Source organism: Cydia pomonella, chromosome 22 (assembly GCF_033807575.1).
Source record: "Cydia pomonella isolate Wapato2018A chromosome 22, ilCydPomo1, whole genome shotgun sequence".
NCBI lineage: Eukaryota > Metazoa > Arthropoda > Insecta > Lepidoptera > Tortricidae > Cydia > Cydia pomonella.
This window is the reverse complement of record NC_084724.1, coordinates 1,228,497-1,243,280: the sequence shown is the minus strand read 5'-3', so window position 1 is coordinate 1,243,280 and position 14,784 is coordinate 1,228,497. Positions and strand designations below refer to the sequence as shown.

The following is a 14,784-nucleotide window of genomic DNA, read 5'->3' as shown; positions in this document are numbered from 1 at the left end:
AATTGAGCGGAAAAAACCTATTTACACAAATTGGCCAAAACGCCCGTTTATTTAAATGAACAAAACCTATTTTTGCTCATTATACAGCCGAGCAAAAAATGAGTATCGGACAAGGATTTGTTAAAGATCATTTTATTTCATTAATCATATCTAAAGAGGTACTAAAATGTATGCATTCCCTGTATTTTTTTTGTAAGTATTCCGTTTTGCAAGTATACAACGTGTTAACCAGCCACTGAAAGTGAGATATCGATACACGTTGTATACAAGATATCAACATCAGCCAGCCAACATGTATGTATGAGTTCATTTTTTTTTCGCGATTTCGGGATTGGTCTCATAGTAATAGTTGCTCGTTATGACCTATACAACGTGTATCCCATTTTCAGTGGCTGGTGTAACACGTTGTATATATAAATAAAGAAAAGGCGTCCCTTAAGAGTCCCCAGCAAACTCGGTTCTCCGTCCAAAGGTAGTTACTTTCTCATTATAAAACGACTGGCTGCATTGCTCTGAAACTTTGTACCTTACAATAAAATTCATTATATCTATGCCTGTAATAACTGTAATAAGTTTATGTAGCATTTAACATCTCCAGATTTAATGTGTTTTTAACCATAGAGACTATACATCTCTATTGTATTGTAGTAATTATTTATTTTAAGATTATTATAATGTAATGTTTACCCAGGTATTGGCTGTTGTATTTATAAAATGTTATGTATTTTTCATGTCACTATATGATGTTTCTATAAATGTTGTATTGACTTGTAAAAGAGCCCTTGAGGCCTACTTGCAGAATAAAATTTTGAATTTTTGAATTTTTTTTTTTAGCTTCAAATGCCACAGTTTAAAAAAGCGGCCAAGTGCGAGTCGGACTCGCCCATGAAGGTTCCGTACCATTTATGATGACGTATTAAAAAAACTACTTACTAGATCTCGTTCAAACCAATTTCCGGTGGAAGTTTGCATGGTAATGTAGATCATATATTTTTTTTAGGTTTATCATTCTCTTATTTTAGAAGTTACAGGGGTGGGGGTGGGGACAGTCTTTTTGGAAGTGTCTCTCTGAAACTAATCAGTTTAGAAAAAAAATGATATTAGAAACCTTAATATCATTTTTGAAGACCTATCCATAGATACCCCACACGTATGGGTTTGATGAAAAAAGATTATTTGAGTTTCAGTTCTAAGTATGGGGAACCCCCAAAATTTATCGTTTTTTTCCATTTTTATGTGAAAATCTTAATGCGGTTCATAGAATACATCTACTTACCAAGTTTGAACAGTATAGCTCGTATAGTTTCAGAAAAAAGTGGCTGTGACATAAACGGACAGACAGACGGACATGACGAATCTATAAGGGTTCCGTTTTTTGCCATTTGGCTATGGAACCCTAAAAATACAACGATTTAAAATTTTGGTAATTTTAAGAACGTTCTGCATATTACTTGGTGCTGGAGCGCCGAAGGAAAGTCTTTCCTCCAAGAGCTGGGTGCGTAGCCAACGTGCCAATTGTTTACGCTCCGCAGCGAACGAAAAGCAACTGTCACTGTCGCACTAATATGAAAGAGTGATAGAGAGCGAGAGTAGAGATAGCGGTTGTCACCTTGGCTAAGCACCCTGGATCGTCGCCTGCAAGAAAGGGGCGTTAACCCCCGGGTTCAGGGTCTTTTTCTACTACAAAAACCGCAATCCAACGCGGCAATGCAGCATGCATGATGGGCACTATTGCGTCAGGAGCAACCCGTAGTGGGTTACAGTAATAACATGTTTAGTTTATATTTAGGCATATAAAAGGGATCGCATTAAAAACACAATACTAAGTTCCAAAACTAGAATAACTGATGTAGCTGAAATTACCGCCAAGCTCAAATGAGACTGGGCAGGACATGTTTGCCGGATGACCTGTGGGCCAAAACAGTCACCTGGGTCCCACAGGTTGTAGGGCGTCGCGGTAGACCTCGTCGGAGAAGGCGGGACGAACTTGACGCCTTTGACAGAGACCCGGACCCGTACGTCCTTAAACTACGTCCAAAAGAGAGGTATGGGCATTGTAAATATCATCTCGCTTTGTGTGGTAGGGCACAGCGCAGCGAATGCCATTCCAGATCTAGAGCAGAGCCCAACTGGGAAAGTACCTCCACCTTACAGAAAACCGCAGCCAAATAACACTAGACCCTACTCATAGTGTTGTGTTCCTGCCGGTGAGTAAGGTTGCCAGAGCTCAACGATTGGGGGGTCGGCAACGCGCATGTAACTCCTCTGGAGTTGCAGGCGTACTTAGGCTACGGAGACTGCTTACCATCAGGCGGGCCGTATGCTTGTTTGCCACCGACGTAGTATTAAAAATAAAAAAAAAGACTGGTAGGACACTTCCGAGGATAGGGATAAGAGGAAGAATAAGAGAGGCCTTTGCCCAACAGTGGAACAATATGGGCTCATAATAATAATAAATAAGAGGAACTGGTTTATGATAGATTTAGACATTGAAACTCCGGACATACGGAAAACCGTATACTCTCCCGTAAATGATGCCCACACTGACGCACCAAACACGGAAAATGGAGATGTCAAACAGTCAATGACCATATTTAGACATAAATACATGTACTTGCCTGCTATACAGTTGCAGTAAGTAAATATCGTTATTTAGACACACGGTAGTGTGCCAGCCAAGTCCGTAAAAATGTGACTTTTGAGGTAAATTTACACGAACCATTTTTGACCCTACTTTTTTTTTTTTTTTAAATATTATAGGACATTATTACACAAATTGACTAAGTCCCACAGTAAGCTCAATAAGGCTTGTGTTGAGGGTACTTAGACAACGATATATATAATATATAAATATTTATAAATACTTAAATACATAGAAAACACCCATGACTCAGGAACAAATATCCATGCTCGTCACACGAATAAATGCCCTTACCAGGATTTGAACCCGGGACCATCAGCTTCGTAGGCAGGGTCACTACCCACTGGGCCAAACCGGTCACATTTGAACTTATCAAACCCGTGGTTAACATTTATTTGTCTAACTCTCTAGTAATTTAAAATGGCTAGTTAAATCATTTTTCAAATCACAATTTTTACCTTAGTTTATCTACAGTACCTGGGAGATCGAGCTTTGCTCGGCAAACATATAAAAAGTCAAAAATACGCGTTTTCCCAGAGACGACCTAGCTAAATCGATTTTTCAGCCCGAAACCCCCCCCTGTAGAAAATTTCATCGAAATCGTTAGAGCCGTTTCCGAGATCCCCGCAATATATAAATATATATAGAATTGTTCGTTTATATGTATATATAATAATATACCCAATTCAGACCTAGACCAAGCTAAAATGAGACTCAAAGTCTACGTCGACCACATTAGTGCGGTGCGGTGTGTTACGGACAGTTTGTAAATATTTCGAAAATTTCAGGAATCAAAGGAAATTTCCATATTGAAAATGAAAATTTTCGATGCTCATAAAAAAAATTGCGAAGCGCTGGGAGCCTATCGAGAAGAGCGTGCGACTTTAAATCCAGAGGTCGCAGATTCAAATTCAAACTCCGGTTCGTACTGGTTCTCTGCACTTATGTGTATTTTGATACCAGCCGCTTTTCAGTGAAGATACAATGTGATGAATCCGGACTAATCCTTATAAGGCTTAGTTCTCATCTGGGACGAAAAGTCTGATGGCAGTCGTTTTCGTAAAAACTATTGTTTACGCCAATTCTTAGGATGCCAAGCGGACGGCTAGGATTCCATGATTTGCGGCAAAAGGCCTGGGTAACGCAAGAAAGATTATGATGATGACAAAAATGTGAGGAGTTTCTGAAGTTTTGCAATTTTAGAAACCGTCCGGACACATAGATTATGTCTAATCACTATTTCGCCTCAAAGGACATCATCGACGACCTTATATTATATATTTTCAGTGAAGATACAATGTGATGAATCCGGACTAATCCTTATAAGGCTTAATTCTCATCTGGGACGAAAAGTCTGATGGCAGTCGTTTTGATAAAAACTATTGTTTACGCCAATTCTTAGGATGCCAAGCGGACGGCTAGGATTCCATGATTTGCGGCAAAAGGCCTGGGTAACGCAAGAAAGATTATGATGATGACAAAAATGTGAGGAGTTTCTGAAATTTTGCAATTTTAGAAACCGTCCGGACACATAGATTATGTCTAATCACTATTTCGCCTCAAAGGACATCATCGACGACCTTATATTATATATATTTCCGGATTAAATTGGTTATGTATTTTGCTATCCTAATCATTTTTTTTATTTATTTTTTTGCATTTTACTAACCTAATCATTTTTTATTTTTTTACCTAATCATTTGTGTTTAGTAAGCAAAAAACCATTGCTTACTAAACAGAGGGCCAAAAATTGTTCTCCTTTTGTACTTCACTAAACTTGGCTTGCTTTTTACATGTATTTCGTTATATAGAATTATCCTGTACGTATAATGCGTAACAACATAGTTACGATAACTATGTTGAATTCTATTATATTATCCGATGCGGTCGAAGGGACTGGCGTACTGACAGTGACAAGGAAAACAGTGAATATATCATCAATTGTAAGTTATTTAATACTTTATTATTACTATTAATCAGTTAAACCGTTTAATGAAGTATATTCGGGTGAAATAGAATCACTTTCAAGTTTATTACGTTAATTTTAATCTTGTCAATTTCATTTTACTCATATCAAAGTCGATTTTCGAAATTTCCTAACATGCGACAAAGATACATAACTACTCGAAAACACTTTGGAAGAATTCTTCTAAATAATATATGTTTTTACTCACACTTGCAATGAAATTTTCACATGGCTTACTTTAATTTTCGTAGCACACGTAGCAACCCGACAAAATTTCCGTAGCACATCTATATAAAATACTAGGTCTATTATGATTTATGATATTTCATTTCGGTGGATTGTGGCGCCACCTATTTGATGTTTTTTGATGGACATAGAGATTTCCCTCTTTCTTATGTATGGAGTGTTCCATACATCAAGTAGTAGTAGATTCGTAATTTGTTTTTAGCTGTGTGTAGACCTACGAATAAAACAAATTGACTACAATTTTTTTTTATTGCAAAAGTTATTCTCCTATCTATATTTATAGTAATGTACTATATGTATATTTTTTTTGCTATGTGTCATACTTCATAAATTATTTACGAAAAACTAAAGAAAGGGAACCTTAGAATTGATAATTAACTTTCCCTCTTTAATATCTTTTAAATCCATGCGAAAAGTTTACAAATCTTTTTTATATAAATTTTGTGTACCTAGATTATTTACGTTTAACTGCATTTTTTACTATTGGCTACCGTTTACGAGTTGTTTAGGAAAATAATTAAAAATGGACCATAAAATCGATTTTAATTAACTTTCCCGATTTAAGATCTTTTAAAATATTGATCCTAGCGAAAAAGTTACAAAATATTCCTTGTACCTAGGCAATTTTTTTTTTTCGTATAAGAACTTTTTTTGCTATGTGCCACCGTTACGATTCATTTACGAAAATCATAAAAGGACCTTTATTTTTCGGTTACGGTGCCGAATATTTGGCAAATATTCAATAAACACGGTGTATAAATATTATACACCGTGTTTTTATTGAATTCCGTTAACTTCGGGGTATCGGTAAGTACGTTTAAGGAAACTAAATGGCATATTTAATTAAAAAAAAATATATTTGTAATTTTATAATATTAAAAAAAAAGTCATTAAATGTTGCATATGGCTTTGTTTTAACACGGGCATTACATTTAACTCAAGCAGGCGTTTCAATCGTCGAGTGCGAGCGTCAGACTTTAACTCTCATTTCTGACCTTTGTGGTGCTTAAATACCATGAGTCCTATATAGACATTTGATCCTCAGGAAAATCAAGATCGTTTGACATTATTTACAAAAAACTGTCAAGTAGCCAATTATTTGGAGTGTTGAAAATTTGTTTGAGCTGTTTGCTGCTAAGGAATTGCCTAAGAAGTGATACATCATTAGCTGCCAATGCATTTGGTATATCGCGATCACATGTGATAAAATAATTATGCAAAAGAAATAAGTGATAAAGAATGTTTATTTAGTCACCAGCAATAATTTACGGGGTGAACATATAGGACATACTGAGCAACTTTTACTATGAGGCCCACACCGAAATCGCAAAAAAATGGCGTTTTCATACATTTTGGCTGTCTGACCTTGACTTTCTCTTTGGAAGAGTAATTTATTTTTTGCGATGTATTAAGGAAAAATAAAAGTCGAATAATATATTTTAATAGTAGCTCTGTGAGCTGTAGACCTCGCGTTAGAAAATGTAAAAATGAAAAACTGAAAAAGTGAAACCTTTAAACGCCATAATGCTATTGGCGCTTAAGTCAAGTATGCCAATTTCCGCATTTTGAATATTTTCAAAAATCTGAATCGACAAAAAAGATATATATGGTCAAAAAAATTCACGAGAATCGGTTAAAAATTGAACCTGTAGAGGAAAAAAACATGCGGACGAACGAAAGCAAAATGTCCGAGTTAAAACGGTTAATAAAATGGAGACCTCCGCTAACGCTTCAGTCAATAAAACCTATGTATGTTGGGCCCAAAGTAACTACCCTTAGATTATGCGATTCTATCAAAATACACGCTGTATAGCTAACACTGAACACTATTTGGATTTCAATGACACATTTAAACCATGAACATCTATTTCCAGATTCCAAAATGTTCCTGAAAGTCTTCATCCTCTGCTGCATCATCAATGTAATCGCTGACGCCCAGGGTCACATGTCAGATGACGCCCTGGTCTTCATTACAAGCCTGGTTTTCTCTCCGCACCTGTCTACGGATCCTAATGAGGCTGGATCAATATATGGACCTGACGATACCTGCCCGAGCGAAAAACCCGTAAAACGTAGGATTTTGAACACTGATCGATATGTTTGTGCGAAAATGTAGAGTATTTTTAATTTTTCTTATAGTTTGTTGACGAAAATACAGTTGTTCTTTAATATATGATCAACTACGTACTTAAATTAATCTTAACAAACTTAACCGATATATTTGTGCAAAAATGTATCTAGCTTATTTTTAATTTCAATTTTATCTTATAAAGTTAGTTGAAGAAATAGTGTTTTTTTTGTTTATTATAGATCAACTTAAATTAGCCTTAAGAAACCGATATTATTTATTTTAAAGGACGAGGTAATTTCTTAAAGGACATTTTTGAATAATTGCCATTCAAACCCATCGCTTGAAATAAAAACAGTGAGCAAAATCTAATTTTACCAGTAGCCTTGTTTGAACTGTAGAGCTGATTTTTAAATATACCTACAGAACAAGTTTACGAGTTTAATTTTATTTCCTTCTTCTACAAACTAGCGGTTTCCCGGCCTAGGGATCCTATACTTATCCTTTTATTTTGTTCCCTGAGAGAGAATATTAATCATCATCATTCATTCCACGCAGACGAATTTCCGGGCAGAACCTAAAACGAGTATATTACCTACCTAAGTGTTAATATAATTTTTTATTGTTATTTCTACATTTTTCTATTTTTTTTTACTTGATGCGTTTCTAACCAGATATCAGAAATATCAGAAAATTTAAAACGGGTGTTTCCTGTACTAGGAGCAAAAAATTAAATTGTAGACTGTACTCCGCAAACTTTCCAACGTTTGTTCAGCAACTTTTTAAAAACATTTATTTACAATAACAATATACTTACATAATTGATACATACAGAGGATTATTATAACTAGCCTAAATCTAAAATAGGCCCTTGAGGCATTGTACCAAGAATGCTGGCGGCATTTCCTCGTCGTATCGCAATACTGATACGTTGTACGAGGAACCCGCCAGCTCTTCTTTTTAAAATAATTTTTGTTTTAATTTTTATTACACTTTGAAGTTTATTCTAAGACGCAATATATTGAGTATTTTGTTATGTTTAATGTATGACAAACAACGCCAATACCAATGAAAACGGAAGACAAAATTTAATTTGTATGAAAAATAGGAAGTCTAAACTTCACAATTTTTAAAAGTTATTAAACAAATGTTTGCTTGTGTTACAGGCAACACACGGTATATAATTTTTTTTTTTTTTTTTACCTTTGCGAGGGACTGGAGTCTGAACTAGGTTAGACCTGTATTACAGATCTCCAGGCCCTCACCCCGGAAATACATACAAATTATGACCATACAAACGTAATAAAATAAAATGTGGAGTGTGGAATAAAAGGAGGAACATCTCTATGTATGAAAAGTGTCCATCAAAAAACATTAAATAGGCGACGCCACAATATACCGAATTAAATGTCATAGACCTAGTATTTATATAGATGTGCTATACGCGTGCACCCGTGAGGGACAGAACATACGCAAAGCGACAAACTTAAAAACACAACTTAACATTCCTGACAACATACCCAAAACAACCTACGTAATTTGGTCGGGTTATTTGTTGCCCCTCCCCCATTTCATCTCTATATTATTATACCTCTATGGTTCATGTAATCCATAAGCCTACCTAGCGCCACCGGAGAGATTAGGAACTATTATTTAAACTTGAAAACTGGTCACTTTTGCAATAGTTCTGCCATAAGAGATTTTTCTCCTTTTAATTCCACACTTCATATAACAGATACCTATAGTTCGTGTCATCCACGATGACGCGCGGGTTTGTCAAATCTATTCTTTAATAACATGACATTAAGAGTCAAGGCACGCGTCGTACTTACTTTACTCTTTGCACGCGTCTTCGTCAATGAAACGAGCTACGAGTACCTATCATAAGTACTCGAGAATAATATTTTAACCTCCTAAGACCCTGAGTATAAATTTTTCGTCTATTACTAGCCGACAAACCAGTCTGTCCACCTAGGTGGACGGTTAGTATTTTCTTTCCGTAACCAACAACCTAGTTGATTCGTTGTTAATTTTTTTTCCTTACTGTCTACCTGGTTGGTTGTTAATATTTTTTTTTCTTAACTAACTACCTAGTTAGTTTTTTTAAACACTTACAAAAAACCGTTAAATTGAACATAAAAAATCAGAAATATTGTTCTTAACACGTTTATAGTGACATACAAGTACATGACGTACATGATGAAGTACATCACGACGAACTGTCTTCACAAGTCTGGGCAACATGGGTACTATAACCGTTGTTGGGTCACTATGGAAGCAATTTGCTTGGACGTACGAGGAAATCGGAACATTTTGTATGAGAACTGTGAACTGTGAACATGTTAAAACAAAAGAATCCCAATTTTTATAATTTAATTTTATTTATTTATTTCAAAAGACAACAATGGTCCATAATGGTTAGTAACATTTAAGGTTTAAAACTAAGTGTTAGTACAACAAATACAAAAAGACAAAAAGAAAAGCGGAAAGTACAGCAACAATTAATAACAAACAATAACAAACAATCACCTGGTAGCGGTCATGATACCCTCAAAATGTCGCACAACAGGTGAGTCGTATCGGCCCGCTACCGTAGCCAGGATGGGGTTGGAGCTGGCCCGCACTCTGCAGAGCAACGAGGCAATCCTCTTTCTTATTATGGCATAGTAATCATCTGTGCGAGCTTGTGCAAACATGCCCGATGCGCTGCAGAAGCGGGGCAGCCCCAACAACATCCTGAAACCATTATTATATTGGATGTCTTTTATGTGAGGTCTAAACGCTGATTTTTAGGAGTCTGTACTACCACTAATATGGTCACATACACATACTGAAATTAACAATTGGACTAGTGAAATTTCCAGATCGTTTTGTATGTTGGTTGGTATATGCAGATAACCAACCGGCAAATCAATCATAAAAAGTTGGTCGGCTGGTACTAAAAGTTCATATTACTAACCAACCAACTAGGCCGATTGTTGGTTAAGAAAAAAAAATACTAAGCGTCCACCTAGGTGGACAGACCGGTTTGTCGGCTAGTAATAGACGAAATTTTTGTACATATTCCAAAATCTATTTTGAACTTTTATTATGTAATTAAGGGTTCCAAATTCACAAACAAAACCATTGCTTCTGGGTCTCAGGAGGTTAAATTCAAAATTAGTATTTATTTGCGACGACCGGTCTGGTCTAGTAGGTAGTGACCCTGCCTATGAAGCTGATGGTCCCGGGTTCAAATCCTGGTAAGAGCATATATTTGTGTGATGAACACGGATATTTGTTTCTGAGTCATGGGTGTTTATATATATTTAAGTATTTATAATTATAATATATTATATATATCGTTGTCTAAGTACCTACAACACAAGCCTTATTGAGCTTACGGTGGGGCTTAGTCAATTTGTGTAATAATGTCCTATAATATTTATTTATTTATTTATTATTTATTTGCAGTTATTACGGAAAACCTATTAAAATAATTCCATAAATTGATTAATAAACATACATAACGTAATGCTTCGCAGTATTGCGATTTGTCATACAGATTTCCTATCCTGTGCATGTATCAACGTATGCGTGTATGTGCATGTCCCTGTTAATAAATACTACATAATATATAGTGAATACCGCTGTCATATCGAGCAGACGTTGCGCAAAACACGAAAAACGGTCCACAGAAATAATTGGTGAAAACTGTGAGTATTCACAAAATATATTTATTTGTAATTTTAGGAACAACATTAAATGGCGATGTATACCAACATTTAATAAATCTACAGTAAACGAAGTAAAATATTATTAAAAATAACAAATAAAAAATGCCACTCAAAATGCTGTTGCGGTTTTTTGATTAAATTTATTTTATAGTGTTATTTCTATTAAAAGATATTTTCATTAAAATATAAGAACAGTACATTACGATACAAGTGCGAAAAATAGGAAATTCGAAACGAGTGGCGATAAATTAAAAAAACTGTAATAGTACATTACGATACAAGTGCGAAAAATAGGAAATTCGAAACGAGTGGCGATAAATTAAAACACGACCGAAGAGAGTGTCTTAAATCGACACGAGTTGCGAATTACCTATTCGCACATGTATAGTACAACGTTTTACAGTACATATGGCCCTTTAAATGTTCGACACAGTAACGTAATATGCTAATTTTCGCACAAGTGCGGTAAAGTAGCACCATATGTAAATTATTTTAGGTAATTCGCAACTCGTGTCGAGTTAAAACACTCCCTTCGATCGTGTTTTAATATATCGCCACTCGTTTCGAATTTCCTATTTTTCGCACTTGTATCGTAATGTACTATTATGAAACTAAAATAATAAGTGTAATAATGTGTAATTTTTCTACCCTGCAGGTACCGATGATATCAGCTTTCCTTGAGTTTTTTATTATTATTATTTATTAGGTACATACCTGACCTGATATATACAGGGTGATTCAGGAGACGTGAGCAGGATCAAGCTTGAGCATTCAGTAAGTTATAAGCAACTGTTTCGTACCAGTATTTGTGAGATTAACGTTCTTTTATTTTTTACTGTTCAAAAAAAAATGCTTTGATTTATTTACGCCATGTATGGTCACCCTCTTTGTTTTATCCATAACAAGTGACAAATTGAATGTCATCGGAGTCTGGTTACTTTTGAAAAATCGTATCTCACTCAAGTGTGACATTTTGTTTTCTTCATAATCAAGCTGCTGTCATAACGGTTAAAGAGGTTTTATCTTTCTTAATTAAGTGTTGTAGGGTGTCCATGATTGTAGATTATCAAATTTGTCCTTCCCAAAAAGTTAAATAACAGAAATAAAGCGAGATTGTTTTACTTAAATATGATGATTAACGGTTCATTAACATTTACTGATTGTGTATGCTTAGTCCTGCTCACGTCTCATGAATCACCCTGTATATTAATCTTATCTTATACATTTAAACGAGCGATTCTTTTATATATCTATATATAAGAGATACATTATGTATATTTATATACTTCGGGGATCTCGGTAACGGCTTTAACGATTTCGATGAAATTTGCTATATGAGGATTTTCGGGGGTCAAAAATCGAACTAGCTAGTTCTTATCTCTGGGAAAACGCGCATTTTTGAGTTTTTATATATTTTCCGAGCAAAGCAAAGAGCGGTTTAACCAGTTAACCCCGGGTTAGTGGAATGGTACAAATGACGCTAAGAGATACATTAAATAATTATTATAACAAACCAGCCAAGTGCGTGCACCCAATATGACCTTAAGGAATATTTTCAGGCACCTCAATCATGTTCCTGAAAGCCGTGCTCCTCTGCCTGGCCCTGAGCATGGTACCCATCCAGGCTATGTCAGATGAAGCCCTGGTATTCATCAGCGACCTGGTGCTCGCCGCCCACTTCTCGAGCGACCCTAATGAAGCTGGCCAGATTCTTAGCGGAAATAGCTGCCCAAAAGGCCAGGAAAAAAAATGTGTCAAGGTTAGCAAATATAGCAAATGTGTAGAAATTTGTGTACCTATTGTGAAAAAGGAAGAAAACCTTTAGTAATTTAGTAAAGACGATAAATGAAAAACCCAGACGTGTAAAATAAATATATTTTTTAGGAAACTTGCAAGGCAAATTAAATAATTATTTTCACACATTACAGTTTTATTTATTTATTTACAGTACATACGGTGCTACTTTACCGCACTAGTGCGAAAATTAGCATATTACGTTACTGTGTCGAACATTTAAAGGGCCATATGTACTGTAAAACGTTGTACGATACGTGTGCGAATAGGTATTTCGCAACTCGTGTCGATTTAAAACACTCCCTTCGGTCGTGTTTTAATTTATCGCCACTCATTTCGAATTTCCTATTTTTCGCACTTGTATCGTAATGTACTATTTAAAAATAATGTTATTTTATCGTATTTGACTCAACGTGACACATTATCCTCTTGCGGTAATATTTTTCAAGTAATTTTCCCTTTACGAATCATCATCTTCCTAGCGTTGTCCCGGCTTTTTGCCACTGCTGGTGCCTGGGGTCCATTTCGCAATCCCACGAATTGGCGCAGGCACTAGTTTTTACGACTGACTGCTAGCTAACCTTACAACCGAGAGGGGAAACTAGACCTTTTTTAGGGTTCCGTACCCAAAGGGTCAAACGGGACCCTATTACTGAGACTTCGCTGTCCGTCCGTCCGTCCGTCCGTCAGTCACCAGGCTGTATCTCATGAACCGTGATAGCTAGACTGAGAGATATTTCTGTTGCCGCTCGAATAAAATAAATATTTAAGGGTATGTTGGCGTTTTTATAAATAATGGTACGGAACCCTTCGTGCGCGAGTCCGATTCGCACTTGCCCGGTTTACTACGTCGGTGGCAAATAAGCTAACGACCCGCCTGATGGTAAGCAGTCTCCGTAGCCTATGTACGCTTGCAACTCCAGAGAAGTTACATGCGCGTAGCCGACCCTAACACTCCGCATCCTCGTTGAGCTCTGGCAACCTTCCTCACCGGCAGGACAACACTATGAGTAGGGCCTAGTGCTATTTGGTTTCGGTTTTGGTATTGGGATAAGTCCGGTTTCTTCATAACATAACGGTTTTCCTTTGACGTATAACAGGGTCAGTTCAAATTGGTAATACGAAACACTTGTGGCTCAGTTAAAGCCAAATAGTATACTACTTTAATTCCGTTGTTAAAATTAGCTGTATTTATTACAAGACTCGGAACCGGTTTTAAAGATAGCGGTAAATACCGGTTTATTTCGGTTTTACTCCGAACTTTTATAAGAACTTTACTGTAACCACATTAAAGACAGATGGGTTAGCTTATTGCCTAGTTAATTAATAAGTAAGTACGGTACATCTTATTGCTTTGGCCTAGTGGGTAGTGACCCTGCCTACGAAGCTGATGGTCCAGGGTTCAAATCCTGGTAAGGGCATGTATTTGTGTGATGAGCATGGATATTTGTTCCTGAGTCATGGGTGTTTTCTATGTATTTAAGTATTTATAAAAAATTATATATTATATATATCGTTGTCTAAGTACCCTCAATACAAGCCTTATTGAGCTTACTGTAGGACTTAGTCAATTTGTGTAATAATGTCCTATAATATTTATTTATTATTATTTATTTTATTTATTGTGGTAGTAATTTAATTTTGTATAAAAGAAACGCTTTCAATTTACATTTAAAAATCCTAAGCGATTCGCGTGAAAATAATTCGCGGTAGGCGCTTAGATACTTTTTCGGCGCCTGACGCTTTTTTGCGAGCAACATGTTGCAAACTTATGTTAAAAACACACAGGCGTTTCTGATGGTTCCACATATACTTCGTGTCATCCACGATGACGCGCGGATTTGTGCATTCTCTCCATCCTCACCTACGGAGCACAGACTTGGTCTTTGACAAAAGTTCAATAAACCAAACTCAAGGTTTGTCAGCGAGCTATGGAGCGTAGTATTCTGAGCGTGAAGTTAACCGATCGCATTAAAAATACAATACTACGCTCCAAAACTGGAATAACTGATGTAGCTGAAACTGCCGCTAAGCTCAAATGGGACGGCACGTCTGCCGTATGCCGGATGACCTGTGGGCCAAAACAGCCACCTGTTGGGTCCCACAGGTTGTAAGGCGTCACGGTAGACCTCGTCGGAGATGGCGGGACGAACTTGATGCCTTCGACAGAGACTGGTGGGAGACTTCCGAGGGAGAATAAGAGGGAGGCCCTTGCCCAGCAGCGGGGCAGTATGGGCTCATAATAAATAAAAAACCTTTAATAATATAGCAATACGTGTCAACGCACACGTCCTCGTGAATGACACGATCTATTTAGTTAAACACCTCTAGTAGCGGCTGATACATGTATATT

General features: G+C 36.4%; 2 long non-coding RNA genes across 2 annotated transcripts; both read left to right on the top strand.

The window, feature by feature from the left end:
- The first annotated feature begins 3,604 nt into the window (after positions 1–3,604).
- On the top strand, positions 3,605–7,353 carry LOC133529980 (uncharacterized). The gene is made up of 2 exons (XR_009801247.1): positions 3,605–4,584; positions 6,728–7,353. It is a non-coding gene; the product is annotated as an uncharacterized LOC133529980 (long non-coding RNA).
- Positions 7,354–7,909: 556 nt separating this feature from the next.
- LOC133529981 (uncharacterized) lies at positions 7,910–12,559 on the top strand. Its single transcript, XR_009801248.1, has 2 exons — positions 7,910–10,616; positions 12,197–12,559. It is a non-coding gene; the product is annotated as an uncharacterized LOC133529981 (long non-coding RNA).
- Positions 12,560–14,784: the final 2,225 nt, after the last annotated feature.